Source organism: Nannospalax galili, unplaced genomic scaffold, assembly GCF_000622305.1.
Source record: "Nannospalax galili isolate Female #2095 unplaced genomic scaffold, S.galili_v1.0 scaffold280, whole genome shotgun sequence".
NCBI lineage: Eukaryota > Metazoa > Chordata > Mammalia > Rodentia > Spalacidae > Nannospalax > Nannospalax galili.
Genome location: NW_008347808.1, coordinates 5,617,019 through 5,644,126, shown reverse-complemented (window position 1 = coordinate 5,644,126; position 27,108 = coordinate 5,617,019). Strand labels below are relative to the sequence as shown.

At 37.7% G+C, this 27,108-nt stretch overlaps 1 protein-coding gene and 1 pseudogene across 3 annotated transcripts in view; one reads left to right on the top strand and one right to left on the bottom strand.

Annotated features, from left to right (window-relative positions):
- The window catches only part of Eda (ectodysplasin A), a 434,058-nt gene that overhangs the window by 246,487 nt on the left and 160,463 nt on the right, over positions 1-27,108 (bottom strand). The window lies entirely within an intron of this gene.
- On the top strand, positions 18,360-19,353 carry LOC103743169 (annotated as a pseudogene). The gene has a single exon (XR_003851314.1). The product of XR_003851314.1 is annotated as an L-lactate dehydrogenase A chain pseudogene (transcript).

Genomic DNA, 27,108 nt, shown 5'->3' with positions numbered 1-27,108 from the left:
AGCTGCCATGTGGGTGCTGGGAATTGAACCTGAGTCCTCTGCAAGAGCAGTCAGTGCTCTTAACCACTGAGCCATCTCTCCAGCCCCATATTTTTAATATTTATTTTTAAAAATAAAAATCACTTCATTATTATGGACTCACAAATAAAAACATCATAAGTTAGAATAAGACAGTCACTCAAAGACTTGCTCACTCCTGAATGCTATACATCTCAGTGAATTTTTATACAGTAAGAATAGCCACTCTGAAGCTGTAGACCTTTGCTTAGGGTTTCACACCTTCACTATCAATTACATTTTTATTCATTTATCTACTACAATAAAGGAAAAAACATGATATAGTTAAAGTTAGAAAAACAATTGGCTTTATATCCTTTTCATGACTCATGCGTCCTTTTAACTGTATTCTGTCCTTGCTCATCACCCATTATTAGTTTTTCTTCATCGCCTTTCTAAATATTATACTATACCAACACAGACAGATGCATGTATATGTATATATACATATATATATTCATGTATCTATTATAGGTTATGATCCACATATAAGAGAGAATATGTTATTTTTTTCCTTTCTGAGATTGGATGATCTCACTAAATATTATACATTCTAAGTGATCAATTTGCAATTTTATGATTCCATTTTATTTTCTTTATCCATTCATCTGTTGATGGACATCTAGGTTGTATTTATTTCTTTACTATAGTAAATACAACAGTAATGAGCATGGATGTACAACTAATCTATATTGTAGGATATGGGATTCTCTGAGTATATGCCCAGGAATGAAACAGTTGTGTCACATGGTAGTTCTATTTTAAAATTTTTGAGGGACCTCCAAACTGGTTTCCATAATTCTTGCACTAATTTGTGCTCCCACCAGCAGTGAATAAGGGTTCCTCTTTCTTCATATCCTCTCCAACATTTATTGTTGGATTTCTTGACTGTAGCTATTCTGATCAGGATGAGGTGGTATCTCAAAGTAGTTTAAATTTGTTGCAATGCCCTGATGAATAGGGATGTTGAACACATTTTAAAATAGTTATTGGTCATTTGTGGTTCTTACTTTGAAAATTGCCTATTCAATTTATTAGCCCATTTTCTGACTTGCAGTTTTATTTCCTTGACATTTAATTTCTGCAGTTCTTTGTAAATTCTAAATATTAGCCCCTTAACAGAAGTATAGATGGTAAAGATTTTCTCCCATCCTGTGAGTTTTCTGTGTGCTCTGCTCATAGTTTCCTTTGCTATGCAGAAACCTTTTAATTTCAGGAAGTCCCATCTGTTGATACTTGGGGCTAGTTCCTGTGCTACTGAAGTTCTGTTCAGAAAGTTCTCACATACCCCAATGTCTTAAAGAATATTTTTTATGTTTTCATCTAGTAGTTTCAGCATTTTGGGTTTTAAATTAAGATCTTCCATCCACTTCAAACTGATTTTTGTACGAGGCAAAAGATATGAACTGAATGTCATTCTTTTGCAGGTGTTTATCCAGTTTCACCAAGACTGTTGTTGAATAGGCTATCTTTTTTTTTTTTTTTAACCAATGGGTATTTTTGCCTTCTTTGTCAAGAATCAGGTGTGCATATCTTTGTTAGTTTATTTCTGGGTTCACCATTCTGTTCCATCGGTATGCTTGTCTGTTTTTAATGCCAATACCAAGCTGGTATAAAAGTTTTGACTGAAACTCTGAAGCATAATTAGAGGTCAGGTATTGTGATTCCTTCAGCTAGCTGTGTTCTTACTCCTTAGGATTGCTTTGGCTATTGTGGTATTTTGTGGTTCCATATGAATTCATGGATTGTTTTTTCTGTATCTATAAAATATGACATCAAAATTTTGATAGGTGTTACATTAAATCTGTAAATTAATTTTGGTAGCTTAGCCATTTTCACAATATAAATTCTGCCAATCCAGGAGCATAGAAGGTCTTTCTATCATCTAGGCTCTCTTTTGATTTCATTTTTCAATGTCTTGAAGTTTTCATTGTAGAAGTCTCTTTTTTGGTGTGGTGTATTTTTAGGCACTTACTTTTTCTGGTTGCTGTTTTGAATGAGATATTTTTCCTGATTTCTTTCTCTGAGAGTATATTGTTGGTATATAAGAAGTCTCTTTAAGAGTAACTTCTCATATATGCTTTGCTTCAAGGAAGAGCAAACTACTCAGGTAGTTAGTTATAGATACAGATCAGTAGTAGAGCCCTTTCATAGCATACACAAGACCCTGGGCTTAGTCGTAGTGCAACATGCGCACACACACACACACACACACACACACACACACACACACACAATGGCATTCAGTAGAGAATAAATCCTACAGAACTTACAGAAACAAAGGTTATGGTGCATCCATGCTACGGGGTACTATGTAGTCCTCCATCTCATTTGAGCTGCAGAAATTCTTATCCAACTGTGTACTCAGTAGCTCTACATGCCATTCAGGGGTGAGTTGCTGATGTCTATCCACATACACGCTAACCTAATCCTTATCTCCACAGATAGAACCACCTCCTACCACATTCTGCAAACTAGAAACCTATAAATCATCCCTGACTTTTCTTCTCTTAATATCCTACTCAATGAATCACTCTCTTCTGTTATTTTGTGGTCCATTTATATACTGAATCTAATTTTCAGCATTTTACTACCAAGAGCCTAGTCTGAACCACCATCACCTCATATTATCTACTGCATTAACCTCCTTACTGAACTTCTCTCATCCGTCCTAGTCCTGGAAAGAATTTTCTACACAGCACCCAGGAACATCATTAAAAAACTCATTACAAACTGATAAAAAGAAAAGGTCTATAGTTCAGTTAATATTGTTGTATGTATGTTTCCTGGTTTTGATAATTGTAGCATGGTTATTTAAGATGTATTTAAGATGGTAATTTACAATGTACCCATATATACAGGGGTTAGACAACTAAAGATAATACCTAAATTCACTGTACTACTTTAAAATTTCATGTGAGTTTAAATTATTTTCAAATAGAAAGTTGAAACAAATTTAAATGTAAGTTGATTATTTATAGTCCTTCAATGGCTTCCCATCATTATTAAACTAAAGACCAAAATTCTTAGTATTACAGTGTACAATGTCCTACAGTGTCTGACCACTTCCTGAATCTCACACCTAGTTTTTTTAAACACTCCTTTCCTTATTGTTTTTATTTGCTGTATCAGATTTTTATGACATGCCATGTTTTTAATGGTACTTTCTTTTGTACAGAATTTCTCCTACTCAGCATCCCTGATTTCAGTTCACAAACTTCTAAGTAAGACACATTCAATAAATATTTAATGACTTAAATGCAGCAAGAACAAGTTCAGACATTGTACTTTTTACCCAGCTACATGTAAATTTTTTGGAAGGAGATACTGGTTATCCCTGTCCAGAAGCCCTTGTGCCTTCCTCGATGCTAAAATCAAATTTCTATAAGAGGCCAAAAATAAAAAACATTGGATTTTCCAACTACCCTTTCACCTAGGGTACGGCGGGCAACTGCTCCAATACTGACAAGGATACTTTGTTTTCCAAGTAGCTTTACTTTTAACAAAGATTTTTCTAATTTATGCAGAAAAGAGTTACCACAGTAGGCCTGGATTGGCATTCTTAGAAAAGCGCAACAACAAGGTTGGTCTTTTGGTTTTCACCTGAGAATTTGGGCTTCTTGTGTGTACACTCCTTAACTGAGGAGGGTGTCTTACTATACCTGGATTGTTTGTATAAATAATGTAGTGCATGTGAAATAGCTACTTTCCTTCTTAGTGACTGAAATTTTATTATGTGTTAGGCCTGCATGACCAGCTGAAGAAAACCCTAGATGCTGAGTCTCCAGTAGGCTCTCATGGACATAAATATGGCATACAGTTTTTTTCAATTTATAGATGATGGAATTGAATGTGTTCTCTGTGACTCCAATGAGATAAGACACATGGGAGATAATGTCTACATTCCTTTAAGCTATTCTATATCCTTTTCCTAAAACATTAGAGTTTTGCATCTTTTGTTAAAATAAATCATAGCCATTAGTATGAATATTCTGGTTAGTCTTACTAGTGAATTCCTACACACAACTATATAAATATATAATATCTGAAGGTGCAGCATAATATTTTCAACCATTAGAGAACTTACAGGAAAATACTAACATGCAAGGGATGGTAAAAGACAAAGATTGAAAGCCCCTGGATTCTTGCTGGTACCAGTTAACTTGGAATTTCCCAATCCTAGAACTCTCTGACTAGCATATTATAAGACATAGGAAATCTCTGTTAAAGTAATTTTCAAGTTGTTTGGGTTTCCTGTTACTTCTATCTAAGTGAATCTTAGCTGATAAAAATCATATGGTATGATGGAATGAAGACTACAAAATAAAACTTATATAAGACGGTTTCTACCACTAATATTGTATTCCTTTTCAGTCTAAATGTATGAATTTATTTCATTAAATAGATGTTGTAGTTTAGATTTAAATGTTCCTCCAAAGACTTCATTGTTAAAGTATGGTTCTGAGCTGATGGGGCTTGTAAGAGGTGGTGAAATTTTCAGGAGATGGGATCTATTAAAAGGAGTGGTATCATTGAAGGCATGCATGCTCCACAAAGAGATTTGAGCTCTTACCCTTCCTTTTTCTCTTTTTGATTCTCTACTACCATGCCTTGAACAGTTTCCTCCACTAAGTATTTCCACTATGACATGCAGGCCCAGAGCAATGAGGTGAAGTGATCATAGACTAAAATCTATAAAAATGGAAGCCAAAATAAATCTTCCCTTCTTTTAAGTTAATACAGTCAGATGGTTTTTCTGTTGCAGTTCAGAAAACTGATGTGATGGCTAATCCCTGGGTGTCAACTTGATTGGATCTGGGATTAACTGAAATGAAAGAGATCTTCTTGATTGGATCATCTAAAGCCGGAAGACACACCCTAAATGTGGGTGTTACCTTCTGATGGCAGCCGGTATAAAAGACCAAGGCAGAAGAGAATGCAGGCTTCTTGCTGCTTGCCTTCTCTCTCGCTGGTGAGTTCGTGTTGCTGCTGTAGACTGAAGACTAGCTGATATTTTGGAATTTGTCAGACCTTCAGCGCCTGATTGAGACTACTGAGACATCCAGCCTTGTGGACTGAGCAACTACGGATTCTCAGCCTCTCCAATGTGGTGCGGCCATTGTTGGACTACGCAGACTCTATCCTGTGAGCTAAGCTGATAAATCTCTCTCTCTCTCTCTCTCTCTCTATATTCATTCTACCGGTTCTGTTTCTTTAGAGAACCCTGACTAATACAGCTGACTTATACAACAAATGTAGCCCTGAAAAGCTGTCAGTCCCTCATCATAATTAAATAAAAGTATTTATACTTTTCAAAGGATGTTTTATGCAAATGAAAGGCAAAACGCTACATTTCACTTATAATTTCTTCGACTGCATGTTTTCAGATATTTATAGGAACACTGCATAAATTTACATAAAATACACAGTTGTGGCACAGACCATGTAGCATCTTTGCTTTGCTTACTCCAAGAAGTCACACACTGGTTTATGTGAAACATATTGTTCTGTAAAAGACACGAAGCTGAGAAAAATGACAGAAACAAAAGATGCTTACCAGGTAAGTCACACTTGTTTCATTGTAGTTTTGGCCTGAAGAGTCTTACTATATATGCATGGTATTCTACCTGTATTGAGGGACTCCTGGCAGCAGGCTACTTCAGTGATTGACTTCATCACATATTAAATATTAATGTGCCATCACACACAAACACAAAAACACAAACACTCATACATAGTCACATGAAGACTAATTTTGACAAACTGAGACTTAGGATGCTTTCTCATGGCATACTTCCCTGCTAGTTATGTTTCTTTTATATTTGTTTCTTTGATCATATTAGTGTGAATACTGAAAATTTTGTCTTATTAGTGTTTTTTTATGGATGGGTAAGTGAATCAAGCCACTTTCATGATGATCAGTTAAATACTGCTAAAAATGCTCAAGATGTACTGATAAATAAAACCTGGAAAAGCATCTGAAGGATTTTAAAATAGGTCTGGAGATAAAAACTAAGTTCATGCTAGATTCAACATTAAGACATTATTTTGTCACTTCCAAATTACAAAGTGACTATCTTGATTTCCCCCTATTTGCTTAGAGCAGATTTGAAATCAGCCACTTGAGATAGTGGATCATCAGCCTACTTTCCACAGCTGTCCTAGTTTGTTTCTCCATTACTGTGACAAAACACTCCAACCACTACCAACTTGGGGAGGAAAGGGTTTATTCACCTTACATCTCCTAGGTCACAGTTCATCAGGGAGCCCAAGGTAGAAACTCAGGGCAGGAACCTGGAGGCAGGCACTGAGACACAGGCCATGGAAGATAGCCGCTTACTGACTTGCTACCCTGGCCCCTGCTCAGCCTGCTTTCTTGTGCAACACAGGCCCACCTGCCCAGGGGTGGCACCACCTACAGTGGGCTGGGCTCTCCATCATACAACAATCAAGAAGATGCGCCACAGACATAGCCATCAGCCAGTCCTATGGAGGAAATTCCCCAATTGAGGCTCCCTCAACCCAGGTGTGTCAAGTTGACACTAAAGCTATCCAGCACAACAGCTATGACAAGAGACCATGTGAATGCAAACTGAAAAGTAGGTAAGTTTTAAAAGATAATGAATGCAGAAAAGGGGTGAGGAAGACAGGAATACAGAAGGAATGTTGATTTAAAAAGGCAGAAGAGGGGATGGAAAGATGGCTCAGCAGTTAAGAGCACTGGCTAGGACCTGGGTTGGAATCCCAGTACCCACATGGCGGCTAACTACTGTTGGTAACTCCAGTTCTAGGGGAGCACTGCACAACATGGGTATACTTATACACATACAGGTATAACACTCATACACATAAAGAAAAGAAATAATCAAAACTTTTAAATTTATTTTATTATTATTATTATTATTATTATTATTTTTGGTCTTTTTGAGACAGGGTTTCACTGTAGCCCCAGGTGGCCTGGAACTCTCTTTGTAGACCAGGCTGGCCTCTGCCTCCCAAGTGCTGGGACTAAAGGCATGTGTCACCATGCCCACCTCAAAAATCTTTTTAGAAATAAAAAGGCAGAAGGATTATATACATGTATGAAAATATCATCATAAACCCATTCTTTATCATTAATATGAGCTAATAAAATTTTAAAAAAGAGAAGTCTAGGGAGATGGCTCAGTGGTCAAAAGCACTGTTTGCTCTTCCAGAGGACCTGGGTTTGGTTTCCAGCACCCAAATGGAGCCTCACAACTATCCATAACTATAGTTTTGGGGGATCTGATGCCCTCTTCTGGCCTCTGTGGGCACTGCATGACATGGGCGTACTTACATGCAGGCAAAACACTCATAGACATAAAATAAAAATAAATACATACATTTTTTAACTTTAAAAAATTTATTATTTTTACTTTATGTGTATGCATGTATTGCCTTCACGTAGGTAAGTGCACCTGTAAGTGCCCACGAAGGTCAGAAGAGGTTGTAGGATCCCCTGGGACTGGAGTTACAGACAGTTGTTAGCTGCCATGTGGGTGCTGAGATTCGAACCCGGGTCTTCTGTAAGAACAACCAGTGCTCTTAACCACTGAGCCATCTCTCCTGCCCCATAAATAATTTTTTTAACTTAAAAAAAGGCAGAAGGAAGACTAGGATGGCATATTACTACTAAGACCAAGAAACTGTTGAAGGAAAACCCGTCAAATACATATAGAATGAGAATTGAGGAAAGACCAGTGGGCTGGGAAATTTAGCCTGAAATTACTTTGACAATGGTATCAAAAGAATGGTGACAGTGAACATGAAAGAAATGGAGACATCAGGCCTGTCATTCATTTGGATTTCATCCTAAGGAATCTGAAATGATTTCTTCACTCAATATCTCTGTTGATTTCATAAATCTTTTGATTTGATCATTTTGCTGCTACCTCTGGTTCTACCAGGAAAAAAGACCAGGCTATATTTCCCACTTTATTTCACCACCAAACACTTCTGGGATCATTAAAACTCTTCTATGGCTTCCAACTCCTCCAGAAAACCATTCTTATTTAATCGAATGGCAACAACTTCACTGCTTTTCTTATATTTTTGATTTATCACCAGCCCCACTATTTCATTTTATTTTATGGGTGTCATTTCTGACATATAATGATGAAAATTCCTTATTCTATATTATTTATTAATCTATAGATAACTTCAGACTTCATACCTAGCAATGGAAAATTCAGATTCTGATGAACATGACTATTTTTCAAATGCATGTAATCCATAGAAAATAATTTGCTGATGTGGCCTCAATTCATTCTATACAAGGAGCCATTCAAGTGAGGGAAGAAGCTTTATCAAATTCTATCTCCAAGTCCTTACTTGGGTTAAAATTCTTTTTTGTAAAAGTATGGTCTTTATTTTTAAAGTTTTTATTGTGTTTTTCTTTTTAAATATTTTATTGAGATTTTTGCATTTCATATACTAGATCTTAATCAAATTTAGATCCCCTCCCTGATCTGTATCCCTCTATAGCCACCCCCCACCAGATTCCATGCATTCTGTCATCTATGTTAAGTCCCATCCAGTCAAACGTTTGTATCTGGATGTTCCTCGGTGCAAGTTCAACCACTGGAGTCTAGTCAGCCTATCTAGATTTACTCCCTTAATGAAGATATACTCTCCCTCACACCACAGTAATAACTTGCCAATAGTTCCTCTGCGAGGGTTGGGGCCTGCTGCCCATTTCCCTCGTTCTATGCTGGGCTTTTGTCTGATTGAATCAGCATGACACCACTGTTGCAAGGTCTTATGAACAAGTTCCCAGAGGCCTAAAAGCCTCTATTTCTGTATGTTCATGCACCAACCCTGGCTTTTACAATCTTTCTGATTCCTCTTCTGCAATGGTCCCTGAGCTGTAGATGTGAGTAGTTTAATATAGGAGTATTATCCAGGGACACACACTCAGCAGTCTCTTATTCTCTAAAATCTAGCCAGTTGTGGCCTTCTGTGTGCATTGCACTCTGTTGTATGAGTACGTTTCGTTGGTAAGAGTTGAGGGATGCATTACTATTCTCTCTACCCCCTATTCTGCTATGTTCCAGGAGCCTTAGGTGTAGAGATTCCATTGCAGTATGTGTCACTTAGGAGTGGGTATCTCTCAGATATATATTCTCTGTGTGTGACCAGTTGTGGAACTCTGCAATAGCCTCCATCAGTTGCAAAAAAGCTTCTTTGATGAGTGGTGTATGGGATATTTAATTAGCATACACAATATTAGGTTTCATTCTGACACTTTTAAGCAAATTGTTTTTAAAATATTTTATTATTTTTATTTTATGTGTATACTTGCCTGCATGTATGTTGTTCACCTGTGTTGTGTAATGCCCACAGAGGCCAGAAGAGGGCATCAGATTCCCTGGAACTGGAGTTACAAATGATTCTTAGCCACCACGTGGGTTCTGGGAACTGAACCCCAGTCCTCTGAAAGAGCAGACAGTGTTCTTAACCCCTGAGCCATCTCCCCAGTGCCCACAAATTGTTTTTGTTGACTCTCCTCCTCCCTTCTTCTCCCAATGCTCCTTACTGCCTTCATTCTTTTGTACTCTTCCATCTACCATCTACTGCTTCCTTTCCTCTTTCATGTCATATGTGTCCTCTTGCCCCCCCAACACCTGCTTTCTCCCTCTCATCATTTCCTTTCTAGTTTTATAATCTGTGCCCACCACACTCACTGCCACTTACATTCATACATATAAACTTTATAAACTAGGATCCACATAGGACAGAACATGCAATTTTTATCTTACTGAATCTCAGTTACCTTGCTTAATATAATGCTTTCCTGTTCCATCCATTTTTATCAGTTAATTCACAACACAGAAGCGAAGTACCAAATCCTTTCTGCTCACCAGCCTAGGCTTGTAATTTCTTTTAACATATTCAAAACAAAACTCTATCCCTGGGACATCTCAATTAACAAATCTTTCAGAAATAAAAATCTCCCATAATGAAGTCAGCCTTGCTTAAAACAAGCACTACTATATAATCACAAAAAGCATCACTAATATGCCTTGTAGTTGAGTATAGTTGCTAAGCTACGCATTTGTGTGGCACTGCAAGATCAAAATAACTTCGAGGCAAGCTCTGGAACCCCTCCTCTTCCCTTAAATCCAAGTTTCCTTAGTAGCTGTTATATGTTTTCTAGAACACTTAATGTTATTTGTCTGAATGCAATTAGTAGCTAGCAAAATTCTTCAGTGGTTCAAAACACCATTTTGCACGTGACTGATGCATTTTTCTGTTCTTCCTTTCACTCACTCCATCCTTATCATAATGGCATATTTCATGTTAAACCTTTTTTCCTTATCAAAAAGGAAAGGTCCTGATACAAGATTTTTATATCTCCAACCATCCCAGTGTGTATTTGGCTCCCTCGATGGAAAATAAACCAGAACTGAACTTGGCTATGGCCATTTCTGGGAACAAAGTTAGCATTGTAGACTCTTCCAAGATTTCGCACCCGCCTTATCCCCATGTCTTTACCTGCCAAACTCCTTTCTCACTTCATTCTTAAATTATAGATCTCAATCTCCCCTGCTCCCACTATGATACGTCAAGCTATGGAATCACATGTTCTCAGATATCATATTTACTGGTACCTAGTATTTTGCTACTATACTTACATTTTTGGTATTTGTGCTCTTATTGTGAAAGCTTTTGATGATAAACTATGACAACTAGTTTATGGGATCTCTGTCAAACAGATACAACAATCTGTGATACTGCTCATTTACATATATTTTAAGTGACTACAGATAACTGAAGAGAGTCATTCAAAGCACAATAATTGAAAAAAGAGGATTTCTCTCGCTAGCAGACTTCACTAAGACATTCAAAACACAACTTCAACTTAAAAATACTGCCGGGTTGGGAAGATGGCTCATCTTAAGAGCACTGGCTGTTCAACTAGTCCAGCCTTGGATGACAAAAGAAAAATGAGGAAGAACCCAATAGAGGGATGCTTTTGGAAGCCCTTGTCAAGAAACTCCAATGGACTCTCACATAAACATTTGAAAATTGCCCTGTTCTGACTTTTTTTCTGGTTCCCTGTCTAGAACTTGCAATGCTAATTACTCTTGCTTTTACTTATCCTTCACATCTATTCATGATTCAAGGATGTTCTTTTCCCCTTAGAGATCAGAGTTATGCAATTTGGGAGTCTTTTAGATAGACCACCTGAAGGGGTACTCCAATTGCCTAACCCTGCATCCCTGTTCAGCATGGAAGAAGCCAGAGCGGTCTGCGTCCTTATTCCCTATTGGCAATTTGGGTAACCCCTTCAGAGGATGGCATGATAAGAATAGGAGGTAGGAATTGGCTAGGCAGTTAGGGTAAAAAGACCCCAAAGCAATGTAGCCAGTTTCTGGTCTAAAAGACAAAATGTCCTTGGGCCTGTTAGCAACATACTCTGTTCCAAAGGCCAAAAATGTCTAAATGTCTAAAGTATTTGGGAACTTGTATCTAATCCTTAAACGATTTTAGGGTTGCCTCTTCAGAGGGGGGAATGCTGGAGGGGAAGGACTGGGCATGAATTTGATCAAAACACCTTATATGCATGTATGAAATTCTCAATAAAGTTTTTGTAAAAATTTAAAAAAAAGAGCACTGGCTGTTCCTGCAGATCACCTGGGTTCAGTTCCCAGCATCCACATAGACAACCACCTTCATAATTCCAGTTTAGGGCACCAACACCCTCTTCTGGCCTCTGCAGGCATTGGAAGACACAGATATGTAGGTAAAACACTCATATACATAAAATATAAATAACTATATAACATTAAAAAAGAATACTGCTATAGCAGTAGCTGGCAAACAACAAGTCCAGTTACTGAAAAAACAAAAGTACATATGGGGGCAGGGAGAAGTTGTGAGTTATATAGTAGTTTAGTCTCTGTCATAATCAGTAAACTCTGTAAGGATACTGCAATAGTAGAAGTCATGAACAACACAAAAATGAATGACTATGGCAGTGTTTTAATAAAACTTTATTTACAGACAGATAATCATGTGTGTTGGCAAGATTGAGGGAAAAATTCGGACTTTCACAACCTGTTGCTGGCTGGATGACAATAGATTAAACACTTAGTTGTCTAATGATCCAAAAATTCTAACCATAGGAGAACATAAGGGAAATTAATGTATATATCCACACAAAATCTATATATGAATGTTCACAGATATATTATCATGTCTGTGTGTACATGTTTGTGTGTGTGCACATGTGTGTGGACACACATGTGGAGGGCAGAGGTTGACATGGACTGTCATTCCATTGGGAAATGTATGCCTTGTATATGAGACAAGGTCTCTCACTGGCCTGGGGTTCACTGCTTCAGCTAGACTGAGAAGGTTAGCCAGTGAACCCCAGGGATCTTCCCAATCTTGCCTCCCTACTGTCAAGATTACGAGTATGTACCACAGCATGAGCCTTTTCACATAGGTGTTTGGGATCCATGCTAGGTTCTCCTGCTGTCACTTTACCCACTAAACCAGACCCTGGATGTATTAATATAATGGCTGAAATATAGAACAAAACCCAAATATACTCTAGAATTGAATATAGTAATAATTGGGCAACTCTGAGAACATGTTTTAAATAAAACAATGAGTCACAAACTTAAATGAGTGAATTGTGTGGTATGTGAATTATATCTCTGTAAGGCTACCTCTAAAATCATTTATCTTTAAAAGCAGGAAGTGGATGCTGGAGAGATGGCTCAGCTGTTAAGAGCACTGGCTGCTCTTCCAGAGGACCTGGGTTTGATTCCCACCACCCACAAAGCAGCTAAGAACTGTCTGTAGCTCTGGTTCCAGGGAATCTGACACCTTCTTCTAGCCTCTGTGGGCTTTTCACAACATGGGTACACTTACATACATGCAGGCAAAACACTCATATGCACAAAAAATAAAAATAAATAAATAATGATAATTAAAATTAAAATTTTAAGAAAGGCAGTGGGTAAGATTCAGACTGAGAGTCCCTGATCTTTAGGATAAAGGTGTAAGTACTCTTGAAGTTACTATTTATATATATGAATACAGCATATATACAGAATTTTATACATTCATTCATTATTAAAATCAATATATCTTTCACTAAATATGCAATAATAGGGCTGGGGATGTAGCTGCATTGGTAGAGTGCTTACATAGCATGCATGAAGCCCTGAGTTAAATCCCCAGAATTGCATTAAAAACCAAGCAGGCACATAGCTGTAATATGAGCACATGGGAGGTGAAAGCAGGAGGAACATAAGTTCATGGCCATTGCCCTCTACACTGCTAGAATCACAGGTAGATACACAGCCCCTAGCCTCACCCTGAGTCCAGACAATGACACTTCTCCCCTCCCCCACTGCCAACAGGACCCTGTGAGTGGCTCCTTGTGACCCTCAACTTTCGGTAAGCACCTCAGATGACTCTGACAGATAGCAACTTCCACAACCTATTTCCCCACCACACACACCAATCACCGCCCCCCACAGCAGTGCCCAGGGACCCATGAGGTGCTATAACCAGGACCCCAGGTAGAAACCTCCAAGCCAACCTCCACCCCACCCAATACCATCTGAGGTGAATGTGCTGTCCTTCTCCTGCCCCCACCCCCAGAACCACTGCTCACTCCCACTGTGACCAGAACCCATGCCACTCAAAGATGACCTGTAGAGCCTTCCACAGACTTCTGAAGACTAGCAATGAGAAGCTTCAAACTCTACAAAAGGTTTATTCCTGGGCTCAAAAGTGCAGATATCCCCAGCTGTGCGAGGAGCATAACTGACACTCCATTCCCACATCAACACATACTTACCATAAGAACAAATACCAAGTTCCATTCAGCTGGTACATAACCTGACAAGTTGAAACAACTGCAAAAACAAACAAACAAACAAACAAAAAACTCTGAACACTTGTCAAACAAAGGGGAGATTAGATATCCATACCAAGAAACACCACCAATTACTTAAATTTACATGCATAGGTTTTATCTGCAAAATGTAAGCACCATGAATAACCAAGATATTTCCTCCAGAAATGAGGACATGAGTCCACAATGACCCCTGAGAAAAGCAGCTTAGTTGATGCATAAGACAATGATTTCAAAATAGCCATCGTAAATATGTTAAAGGAACTCAAAGAGGACATGCACAAATTCCATAACGAAGACTCTGAAAACACAAACAGCTAAATAAAATAAAGAAAACAACCTATGAAGATAGAATTTAGGGGGAAGCTGTGGGGGAACACAGGTAGGGGTGGGTCTAAATTTGATTAAGAGCTATTGTACGAAATGCACAAAAACTCAATAAAAATCTTAAAGAAAAAAAAGAAATAGAATTTCTGAAGAAAAGTGAAACTAAAATAAAACTTGAAATGAGAAACTTAGCGAAATAAAAAACTCAGTGGAAATTCTCACCAATGGAATGATCAAGTGGAAGAGAGACTATCAAATCTTGAAGACAAGGTAAAAGAATTAGATCACTCAGTCAAATAAATGTTAAACCTAAAAAAAGTAAGGAATGGAACACGTAGAACTCTAGGATATTATGAAAAGACCAAACCTACAAATCATAGGTATAGAAGAAGAAACCCAGGTCCAAGGCAAAGAAGATATTTTCAACTAAATCATAGAAGAAAATTTCCCAAATCTAAGGAAAGAGCTGCCTATCCCAATGCAAGAAGCATATAGAAGACCCCACGTCACATAATGATCAAAACACTAAATATATAAAACAAAGAAAGGATACTGGAAGGTGCAAGACAGAAAGAACAAATCACATATAAAGGCAGGTACACCAGAATAACTAACACTAAAGGCTTTTTGAAATAGTCATATGGAAACCTATTACTGTTGAAGATTCCCAAAAAATACACATATATTAATATAGTTTATATGGAGTTATCCATAATGGAAGGACAGTACCCCTAGCAGACACCACAGGCTAGGAAATAAAAAACACAACGCTGGGAATAGGCTACCTCTTTCAGAATTGTTGATGGGGTCGGGGGGTTGGATGCCATAGATGCTCAAACAATACTGGCTATTATCATAACTCTTGTTTACTCTCCAGAATTTGATGACAAGACCTTATTGCTGAGGACAGTACATACACGAGTTGTAGAACAAATGAGTAGAAATTAGGTTGGTGCTGACCTTAAAGTTTCATTGCTACTGGTTAGTTTTCATAACCATGGAAGGTGCTATGCATGCTAATGGAAGAGAAAACTAATCATCAATCTTATCCAGCTGTGAGCCCTGCAAGCTACAATAGTGACTGGTGTCATAAGACATGTTCACTGTTGCAATATAGTGGCATGAATGTTATGGGAATACCTAACTTCTTTCTCATTGGATTGAAGGCCCACTTCACAAGATAGAACCCATACCTGGCATTGTTATTGGGGCCAAGAACCTTTAGCTAGGTAGTCACAGTCCACGGAGGGAAACCTACCATTATTATTGTACTAAATGAAAATAGTATTAAACTGGTTACTAATGACTTATGGTTATATGCATAGATTAGTGCATCTTTCAACTCTCATCAGAGAAGCTTCTTCTTGCAGCAGATGGTAAAAAAAAAAAAAAAAAAAAAACCACAGGCACTTGCCGAGGAGAATTGAGCATGCACACATCTGAGCTTCCCCCATCAGCCCCAGGAGATGGTACCACTCATGTTCAGGGCCTGTCCTCCCAGTTCAGTTCACTGACCTATACACCAGTCGTGACCAGACACACTCCCACGGCACACCAGATGTGTGTTTTTTGGAGTTCCTAGGTGACTCAACCTAGTCTACCTGACCAAGACCTCCCATCCAACCTCTGCTGCAGCTCCAGGGCTCTGCCCTGAAGGAGAGTAGGAGAGTTCACTGAGTTTGGAATTGACATTTGAATCACTGAAAATGATTCAAACATGTTCACATGATGAAGAAAAAAAAAAAAAAAAAAAAAAAAAAAACCACAGGAACCCACAACTGGTCAACATGCAGAGAACAAGAGATTGTGGAGTGCTGAACCTAAGTGGGATGCCTATATCACACACATCCCCCAAAGGATTAGAGAACATTGAGGAAAAGGAGGTAGAATGATTTTAAGAGCAAGAGATGGTAGTTGAATACAAGGAAACAGTGTTACCCAGGCACAACATGGCAGTTGTGACAGCATGCACAAGACCTGTGCAAACCCAAGCCAGGCAAACCACAGCATGGAAGGGAGAGGTGGACCCAAAGCCCCAGCCCTAGCTGAGGAATTATTGGCAACTGATAACAGCTGAGAGAGGGAGATTCAATTTTCTTTAATGGTGAGTTGTTGAGTAGGTTGACCATGCTCCAAGAGCTGGATGTACAACCAAGTATTTGAGGAACACAAATTAGATTCAACTGGCCTTTAAAAAATAGAGATACAGGAACTGGTGGGAGTGGGTCTGAAAAGGGAAGTAGGAAAGTGTTTGGATATGATTGAAATCTGTTGTATGAAATTATGAAAGAATAAAAAAATATTATTTAAGGAAAGAAAAAAGAAAATGCCCCCAGAGAAATGTCCACAGGCCAATCTGATGGGCGTAATTCCTCAACTGAGGTTGCCACTTTCCAGATAATTCTGGTTTCTATTGTTGACAAAAACTAGCTAGTACAACTGACCCCTTGTCGGATCCCCTGGGACTGTAGTTACAAACAGTTGCTAGCTGCCCTGTGGGTGCTGGGATTCGAACCTGGGTCTTTTGCAAGAACAACCAGTGTTCTTAACCACTGAGCCATCTCTCCAGCCCCAACAACTGACCCCTTGTCAACTTGACACACAGAGAAATAAAAAAAAGAACCCCCTCCCCAAATCCCAAGCAAAAGTGTTATAAGGGCTAAGAATTCGGATAAAGAATTATTTTTAACCAATGCAGCAATACATTTATATATACATGTATAATCATACACAGATAGATACCTAATTTTTTGATAAGACAAGTAGCCACAAGTTTTGTTTGTGTCTTTAAACCATAAATAATAAAGTGACTGACAAAGTCCTAGAAGAAACATTGACCATTCTATGTTTTATCAGTTCTTGGCAGTCATACTGCACTATGGCCATATAAGTTCTTTCTACTACTTTGGAAATACTCTGTAGCAACCCTGATGATATCAGAGACAGAGAAATCTCAGAAAGAAATAAGATTAAAGGCATTAAAGTATTAAATAGAGAAGGCAGTAAACTAGGCCAGTCAGGATAACTGTCCATTTTATTTTGAGGTAAAGTTCACATAACATGAAATTAATTCCATTTAATTGTACAATTCTGTTGCATTTAGTATATTCATAATGTTACATACTCATCACCTACATTTAATTCCAAATGTTTTCATCATTCTCCCAGGACACTTCATGAAGGGAACTTCATCCATTCCGTACTCTTAGTCCTCATCCACTCCAGTGTCTAGAATTCACTAATCTGCTGTCTTCAAGGATTTATCTATCCTAGATGTTTCATACAAAGGTAATTGTATCTTATGTGTCTGACTTCTGTCACTTGGCATAGCATTGGGGTTTATACATGTCATAATATATATTGGTTCTACATTCCCTTTTAAAACCAAGTAATACTCTTTCGTATGAGCATGCCACAATTTCATCATCCACTTATTTTGTGTTGAACATTTGGAGTGTTTCCATCTTTTGGCTATTGTGAACAACACTGCTATGAACACTTTTGTTCAATTATTTATTTGAATATCTGTTTTCAGTATTTAGGGGTCTATACCTAAGAGTGAAATTGTTGGACCATATGGTTGATCCCATGCTTAACCTTTTGAGAAACTCCAACACTGGAGGTTTTACATTATAATGTCAGTAATATATGAGAGTTCCAATTTATGTGAATCCTTGATACTTGCTATTTTCCATTTTTCTTAAATTATATGTATCCTAGTAGGGCATGAAATAATTTTCATTTTCATTTCCCTAATGACTAACGATGCTGAACATCTTTTCATATGTTTGTTGAACATCTGTATATATTCTTTGAAGAAATATTGCTGCCTATTTTTGTAAACACAGTGTTACTACAACATAGACATAATTATTTCTATACTGTCTATGGCAACTTACTAAGTATATCAGCAGAGTTGAGTATTTGTGATAGGAACATATACCAACAAAACCCAAATGATTTCCTCCCTGGCCCTCTACAAAAATGTTTGTCAAGCAGTGCTGGAGCCACTGCCTCCGAGTCTGGACCCTGCTGCCATGCTCCTGGACACTGCCCATCATTCACTTCCAGTCCCTTTGGTTCCAAGTCCAGGATGGCAAACCTCAAGGATCAGCTAATTGTGAGTCTTCTTAAGGAAGAACAGGTCCCACAGAATAAAATTACAGTTGTTGGGGTTGGTCCTGTTGGCATGGTCTGTGCCATCAGTATCTTAATGAAAGACTTGACAGATGAACTTGCTCTTGTTGATGTCATGGAAGACAGACTGAAGGGAGAGATGACGGATCTCCAGCATGGCAGCCTTTTCCTTAAAACACCAAAAATTGTCTCTGGGAAAGACTAGAGTGTGACTGTGAACTCCAAGCTGGTTATCATCAGAGCTGGAGCATGGCAACAGGAGGAGGAGAGCTGTCTCAATTTGGTCTAGCGTAATATGAAATCTTCAAGTTCATCCTCCCTAATGTTATGAAGTACAGTCCAAATTGCAAGTTGTTTGTTGTTTTGAATCCAATGGATATCCTGTTTTATGTGGCTTGGAAGATAAATGGTTTTCCCAAAAACTGAGTTTTTGGAAGTAGTTGCAATCTGGATTCAGCCTGGTTCCATTACCTGAGCATTCATCCACTGGGCTGTCACTGGTGGACCCTTGGGGAGCATAGGGACTCGAGTGTGCCTCTGTGGAGTGGCATGAATGTTGCTGGTATCTCCCTGAAGAATCTGAACCCAGAATTGGGCACTGATGCAGATAAGGAGTAGTGGAAGGAGGTTCACAAACAGGTGGCTGACAGTGCCTTTGAGGTGATCAAACTGAAAGGTTATATGTCCTGGGCCACTGGACTCTGTGGCAGATCTTGCAGAGGTATAATTGAGAATCTTAGGCAGGTGCATCGAACTGCGGCCATGATTAAAGGTCTCTAAGGAATAAAGGATGCTGTCTACCTTAGTGTACCTGCATCCTGGGACAGAATGGGATCTTAGACATTGTGAAGATGACTCTGATCCCAGAACAAGAGGCCCGCCTGAGGAAGTGCACAGATACCGTCTGGAGAATTCAGAAAGAGCTGCAGCTTTAAAGTCTGCTAGTGTTGCAGCCTTCACTGTCTGGGCTGCAGCACGTTTTCTGCTGGAGATTGTATATGTTTTCCTTTTCATCTGAGCTGTGATTAATGCAGTTGTATTAAGAAGGGGCAGGAAAACATCAATTTCCTAAAGATAGACCCCTCCACAGCTATATCCTGATGCTAAATGGTACTTGTGTAGTTTGTAAACTGGTTAGTGTGAAATAGTTCTACCATCTGAGACACCACTGCCAATTTTGTATATCCTCCAGTTCCCTTCAAACTGGATGTGTTACTGTGGGCTATATAACTTCATCAAACATGCCTAGTCAAATTTTTTCCAATTAGTCACATCCTGGGATCCAGTGTATAAATCCATTACAGCATGTCATGTGCATAACTGTTCTAAAGGATCTTATTTTGTGTATTATTTATGTATCAGTGTACAATGCAATAGAATGTAGAGTGAAATATGCATATGGATAATGCTACCAAGTGTCATGCCAACTAAAACACCAAATAAACCTTGAATAGTGATAGAAATGCTTTGTCAAACCTGAAATAGAGATTGGAGCTATAAAATTGCAGAAAGCATTCTCAGTCTAAATGTTCAGGATCATTCACTGGTTTGCCTTCACTCAGCTTATAAAAAAAACTTGGGGTAACAAGATTCAAGCTCAAATAGGAGGTTGTCCTAACTGCAGTTCACAAGTAAAGAGATAGACTAATTCTGCTATGTATGAACTAATGAATATTTTTCTTAACAGACAGCATAAAAACCCAACAAACCTTTCAATTGTTGAAAACCATACAATGTGATCACGGTTTACCACAAAAGGTTTTAGAAGGTTTATTTATCAAGTGCCCCAAGAGAATGAATGGGGCACTCAAAAGTCAGAATAGTCTAAATAGATTATGCAAGAAACACTGGATAAGTACTTCCTGTATTCAGACTCTTAAACCTCCAGTTGCATTAGATTTAGATCACTTTGTCACTGTTCATGAATCTGGCTCATCTTTTGCCCCTAGTTTTTTCTTTCCTCAATCAATAACACTAGGAAGCAATAGTAAAAACATACTCCCTTTCATTTAACTAAAGCTATAAGAGAGCTTTTCTTTGAATCAACAGCTTTAATTCAAATGTTGATGATGACTCAACTATATTTGTGGAGCTTGTACTTACCAGCATTACTAAAATCTCATCATATTAACTTTGACTTCTGTGTTATACTGCTATAATCAAATGAATATACCATTGTGAAAAACTTATACATTCAAGATTACCCAAAAGATTTGAATTAAAAAGATAAAGCTAATGAACTCGGCTAAGTATGGTCATCATATGGATTTGTCACAAATGGAAATTTATTTTCTTACAAAAAACAGCAATGTCTGTTATGACACAAGTAATAAATCACACAAAGAGGAATCTATAAACAAGTCTACCATTTCACTGGCAATGCATGTAAAATTCATCCACTGAACAAGAAAAAGTATAAGCTTGTGGTCATATACATATTTAACATTCACATGCATTTTAGCAAAATTTATTCTGAAACACTAATTTATCCTCAACATTATAGAATTATATTGCTTTATATTTAAATTTATAAGTTACTAACAGCTACAATTTTAGTAATCTTGAGGGCAATCTTTTTGTTTATTTGCTTGTTTGTTTTGAGACAGGGTCTCACTATGTTGCCCTGGGTTGATCTTGAACTCATAGAAATATGTTTGCTCCAGCCTCCTGAATACTGGAACTAGAGACATGCACCTACATACCAGGAATTCCCCACAAAACCCATACAGCATCACAAGTAATGTAACATAGTCTGCCCTGACTTATGGCTTTGGTCACAATATATATAGCATATAAGAAAGTGACAGGGTCACTTAAAAGACCATAGTGAAAGGGATATAGTCAGGGATGAAAAAGTGTGAACAAACTAGGCAAATTCTATAAGTCAATACTTAATATTGGGGACTTTTGTCTTTTACTCTCAAATTGGTTTATAAAAAAAGGTTAGATAGACTAATTCCATTGGGGATGATTTTTAATGCTCCAAATGATAAATTATTTATAATTACATTAACTGGGATGCTGTCTATCCAATAATAATAAAAAAACAGGTGAGAAAGCAAATAGATTTCCTTTTACAAAGGTACAGCTTACCTTGATTTTTTATCATTCTACCAAAGTACCATTCTACTGTCAATAAAATAGTTACCAACCTATCACTAACGTTAATTAGTGGACTCTAAAGAACAACAAATAAGCAAGTTTAACCTCCTTACTGAGAAAATTTATGAAAACTGTCGAAAAATATAAAACACAATCAACAGAAAGCATTATTATAACCTATTGGTTGTAAGGAAGGATTTTGTAAAGAAAAAAAATTCTTGACAAAATAATTTGGATTTTTTTTCCATGAAATCAACATATCTGATAAAAGCAATACATGAGGATAATATGCATATTCTGAATAGTTTTAAAACTGTATTCTCATATGAGCAGGCTCCCAGGAGCTTGCAGGACTCTGTTCACATATGGTCATGCACCTCCCCCCTGGGTCTTACAATCTTTCTACCCCCTCTTCCATGATGGTCCCTGAGCCTTGGATGGGTGAAGTTTAATAAAGGGATTCTGTCCAAGGACCACCATTCAGCAGACTCTTGATTTCTACACTTTGGCCATTTGTGATCTTTTGTGTTCCTGGCCCTCCACTGCATGAGGGAGCTTCATTATTGAGAACTGAGAGATTCATTAATGTCCTCTTCTTTATCCCTATTATATGTTCCATGAGGGGATTTGCACTGGGGAATGGCTGGGGACACTGACCTGACACAGTGGGCCTTGACAGGGATGACAGAGTATATCGGCTCCAGTGGGGGCGTGGGGGTCTACGGGAGGGTGCTGGTGGGGGATGGGGCATAAAAATGATTAAGATTGTTTGAGATGTTCTGTATGAAATACACAAAAAATCCAATAAAAAAATAAAATAAAACTGTATTCTCAAGAAGCCTAAGATGTAGAAGTCATCAGATGTTATGCCATTCCTTAATTTCAAACTTATTAAAATATTTTTAACTAATTTTAAAGCTACAATAGGGCTGACAAGATGGCTCAGTGGGTAACAGTGCTTACTGCACAAGCCTGGCAACATGAGTTTCATCCCCCAAAACCCATATAAGGGTGGAAAGAGACAACCCATCCCATAAAGTTTTCTTATCTAAACATGCTTTCTGTAGCATGTGCATGCATGGGAGGGTGTGCACACATGTAATAATTAGTAATAATAACAATAAATATTTAAAAGATGTGATAAAATTAAGGACTATACACACACATGAATACGTTATATATTTAGTATATAATGTTAGTATATAATGGCCACATACTTATTAACTTGTATTAACAGGTAGCATAGTTATTTGCTCAAACCTCAGGATAAATCTAATGACATATTTGTGTGAAAAATTGAATTCCTTCAGATAGTTTAATGATCAGCAAGGTCAGAGCTCCTATCACTCACAGCTATGGATTTATTTATCAATACAGTATTTTTATTAATTCTTTTAGGATTTCCTATACATATCCAATGTATTTTGATAATATTCACATTTCTGTTTATCTAAATCTTTGAGAAACAAGTATAATGTTGTGGCATATATGTCTAAGTTTTGGTGTCATCAAATTGAGCCTATAATACAATCTGTTAAACTATGTCTTTGTCATATTATAACAATTTGCTATAAAATAACTAGTGAAGACCTTAATATGTTGCATTGCCCTTTATGTACTTGTGAATGTTAGATTTTTTGTTATATTCTATTTATAATATGAGCCCTTGGCACATAATATATTGATTCAACTTGGAAATAAAAGTCTTCTACTAGTCTTCTACTAAGATTCAAGATCAGTTAAATAATGGTCTATGACTAACAAGATAGTTATTAAATTTATTTCATTTACAGCTATCTGTACAAATCAAGATCTTCCCCACACTATGCATCAAAACCAAAATACATAAATTTTGAGACAGATACAGGATATATCTATCAACTTTATCTCCTAACATCAAAATTTGGCATTATTTAAAGCAATTATATTTAAGTTTTATAGCTTTATATCAAATGGTAAAAATTGAATTTGCCATGTAAATTATGCCACTTAGGCACATTTAATGTTGATAATGTGGTAAACTGGTGAGAAATTATACATATAACTTACAATGTGATGTGCTCTGATTTAACTGTACAAAAAAGGCATAAGAAAATATTTTCAGAAGATGTCACATTTACATATTGTTCAATTCAGAAAAAATTTTATTTGCACTGAGAATTTTCAAGGCAAACAAAAGTAGATTTGACTCATTAATACTATTATATAAATAGTTTAGATATAATATTGAATATGACATGTAGGGGCCATACCTTAAGACACAATAAAAGTAGAAAAATGATCAAAGGCATCAGTATAGGTAGAGGTGGAAGGCTGTTATATAATAGAATAAAAGAGTGAATAAGGTCTTTTTTGTTTTGACAAATGGTGATTGAGACAGATATTATCAAAGTCATAGTAGACCACAAATAGCATGGAAGCAAATGAGCTCAAACATATCTGTGAAAACTACTGGCAGGGACTGGGGAGATAACTCAGTTAGTAAAATGCTTACCATATAAGCATGAGAATTGATCCCTAGAATTCACATTTAAAAAAAAAGTCAGGTGTAGTGGTGTGTGCTTGTAACCCTAGTGATAAGAAGGAAACAGGCAGATCTCTGAGGCTCACTGACCAGCCACTCTCTACTTGGTAAGATTCAGACCAGGAAGAGACCTTGTCTCAAATAAACAAGGTGAAGCCCCAACCTTACCAGAGGAACTATTGGCAATTGATCAGTTCTGGGTGGGGACTGTTGCTATTCTTTAAGGTGGTGACACTAGATAGGTTGATTGACTAGGCTCCAGTGGATGAACTCACACCAACGGACATCTGGGTACACAAACTTGACTCAATTGGCCTTTGCACATAGGACAGAATGCATGAAATACAGTGGGAAATTATGGGGAATGCATATGGGGGGGAGGTCTAAATATAATTCCTCCATGCTTCCAAGTGAAGCCAGCCACCGTCGAGCAGGACCTTAGACTTATCTTCACATAGATGGAACTGGTAAAAGAAAGGGCTCCTCCCAAGCCCATGTCACCCCTGAGGAACAGATCTTCAAATGACTTTAAGAGTAAAAATAAATTGGTTTATCTGGGCCAACTATATGGTCTTAAATACCCAAAAGGAAAGTATAACCAAAGATTAAAGGGATCAATATAATTCTTTAAGAGTCCATGTGTATAGCTAAAGGCTACATAACAAGAGACAATGCCAGGCAGGAGAGACCTTCCTTTGAGTTGTTGGCCAGGGTGGCCCAAGAGACTCTTAGATAGTAAACCAACATAGAACTGGGAAAATGAATAGCAGACCCCAATCTTATCCAAAGGAATATTGGCAACTGATTGCTGCTAGATGAGGAAGAGCTGATCTTCCTAAAACAAAGAACTCTAGATAGGCTGACTAGATTCAGTGGACACACAAACACTGGGGAATGGCTGGGGGCGCCAACAATACAGTGGACAGTATATGGGCTCCAGTGTGGGGGAGGGAGACTATGGGAGGGTGCCATTTTGGATGTGGGTATATAGATGAATAAGATTGTTTGGGATGTTCTGTATGAAATACATACAAAAAAATAACAAATTTTTAAAAATGAGTTATTTTGAGGAAGAAGCATAAAAATTTGCATCACATTAACTAGTGTAGTGGAGGTGAAACACATCACCACTGAAATCTACCTGATGACTATATTCATGCTCAGATGCCAAGGATCTCAGAAAGTAACTGACTGTGACTAGTACTAATCAGATACATAGAGATTAGAAACGCATGTGTAAACATCTAAGTGTTAATAGCATTGAAAATGAGTTTTTTCTGTATGAAACAGTATATTTTAAAATGAAGTGGAGATCTTTTTTGAAGGTTTTAAACCTCATTCAATTTTATGTCTTATAGGGTTTATACTGAGTTTAATATTGTATAACTGTATTAATTCAACTGTTAACCGAAAAATTTACAGCCAATTTTTGTCTTTTTGAGACAGGGTCTCCCTGTAGTCCCAGCTGACCTGAACTCACTATGTAGACTAGGCTGGCCTTGAACTCACAAGGATCCACCTGCCTCTGCCTCCTGAGTGCTGGGATTAAAGGTGTGCACCACCACACCCAACATTTTGAAAGAGATGCATCTTTGCTCTGGAAGTTGTTATTGAATACATTAATGCTGTAATGAAATGCTTCTTCTAATCATGTAGTTATTAAATAAAATTTTAAAAAGATGTATTATATGAAATGCACAAAATACAATACAAAATAGAAAAATAAAATAAAATAAACAAGGTGGGCAGCACCTGAGGAACAATACCTGAGGCCATCCTCCAGCATGTACATAAATGTGCACACATGTGCATCCACATAAACATGCATACATGTGCACACACAGAGAAACACATGCGAAATACTGGAACAGGAGTTCTGTCTGAAAAGTAAGGCATTTGAGTTCAGGAAAGATAATCAAAAAGGAAAGAATATTTCTCATGGTAAGCAGTACACTTACAAGCATATCAAAGAGTAGTTGAGAGTATCCATATAAATGATTTTTGTAGATTTGGATTAATGGATGATTGAATCATTATATTTTACTGCAAAAACTAGAGTGGATAGAATTAGGACATATTTATCCTAAAAGCAGGAGTTTGGATATAGCAAGAATAACCATGTTGCACTGTAACAGATTTCTTAATGTCCTTGTCCAACCTTGGATAATAATTTGAGGGGTGCCTTGCAGAGGGACAAAGATTTTCACCAAGTTGAGTGGCCAGAGTCAGAAAAGGAACAAAGAACTGAAAAATTAACAAGGAGAACCACCAAAATGATCAGATTTACCTTGCTATTACATTTATATACTCAACTTTTCAAAGATGACAACTTAAAGAATTTGAGGCTATTAAGATTCAGAGAAGTCTCTGGAATCAGAAATTATGCTGAACTACCAGTAGAAACCTTTAATTCAAAACAGTTTTACTTCTGCTCAATATGAAGCAATAGCCTGAAACAAACCAAACAAAATTTAAAAAATGTTTTTCAGGGCTTCTGAGATGGCTCAGTAGGTAAGGGTATTTGCTGCCAAGCCTGATGACCTGAGTTTGATCCCAGGATCTACATAAGAAAAAGAGAATTGACATTCAGAAGTTGTACTCTAACCACCACACATGCACCATGGCATGCCTGCAATCACACACAGACACAAACACAGACAGACAGACAGACACACACACACACATACACACACACACACACACACACACCACTTTAAAAAACAACAGAAGACATAGGCTGGGGAGATGGCTGAATTGGCAAAGCACCAGCCACATAAGTTTGAGGATCCAAGGCAAGAATACACACAGAGAAGGCAGAAACAGAAGAGTGTCTTGGACTTGCTGGTCAGCCACTCTGGGCAAATAATCAAGTTCCAGGTTCAGTGAGAATAAATTGTACCCCCAAAATACGGTGGGAAGTGATTTGGGGAAGACACCTGAGACTGACTTCTGGCTGAGAGAGAGGGTGAAGAAGACATCTGAGATTGACTTCTGGCATAGAAAGAGAGGGAGAGGGAGGGGGATGGGAGGGGTGAAGGGGGTAGGGGGATGGGGAGGGGAGTTG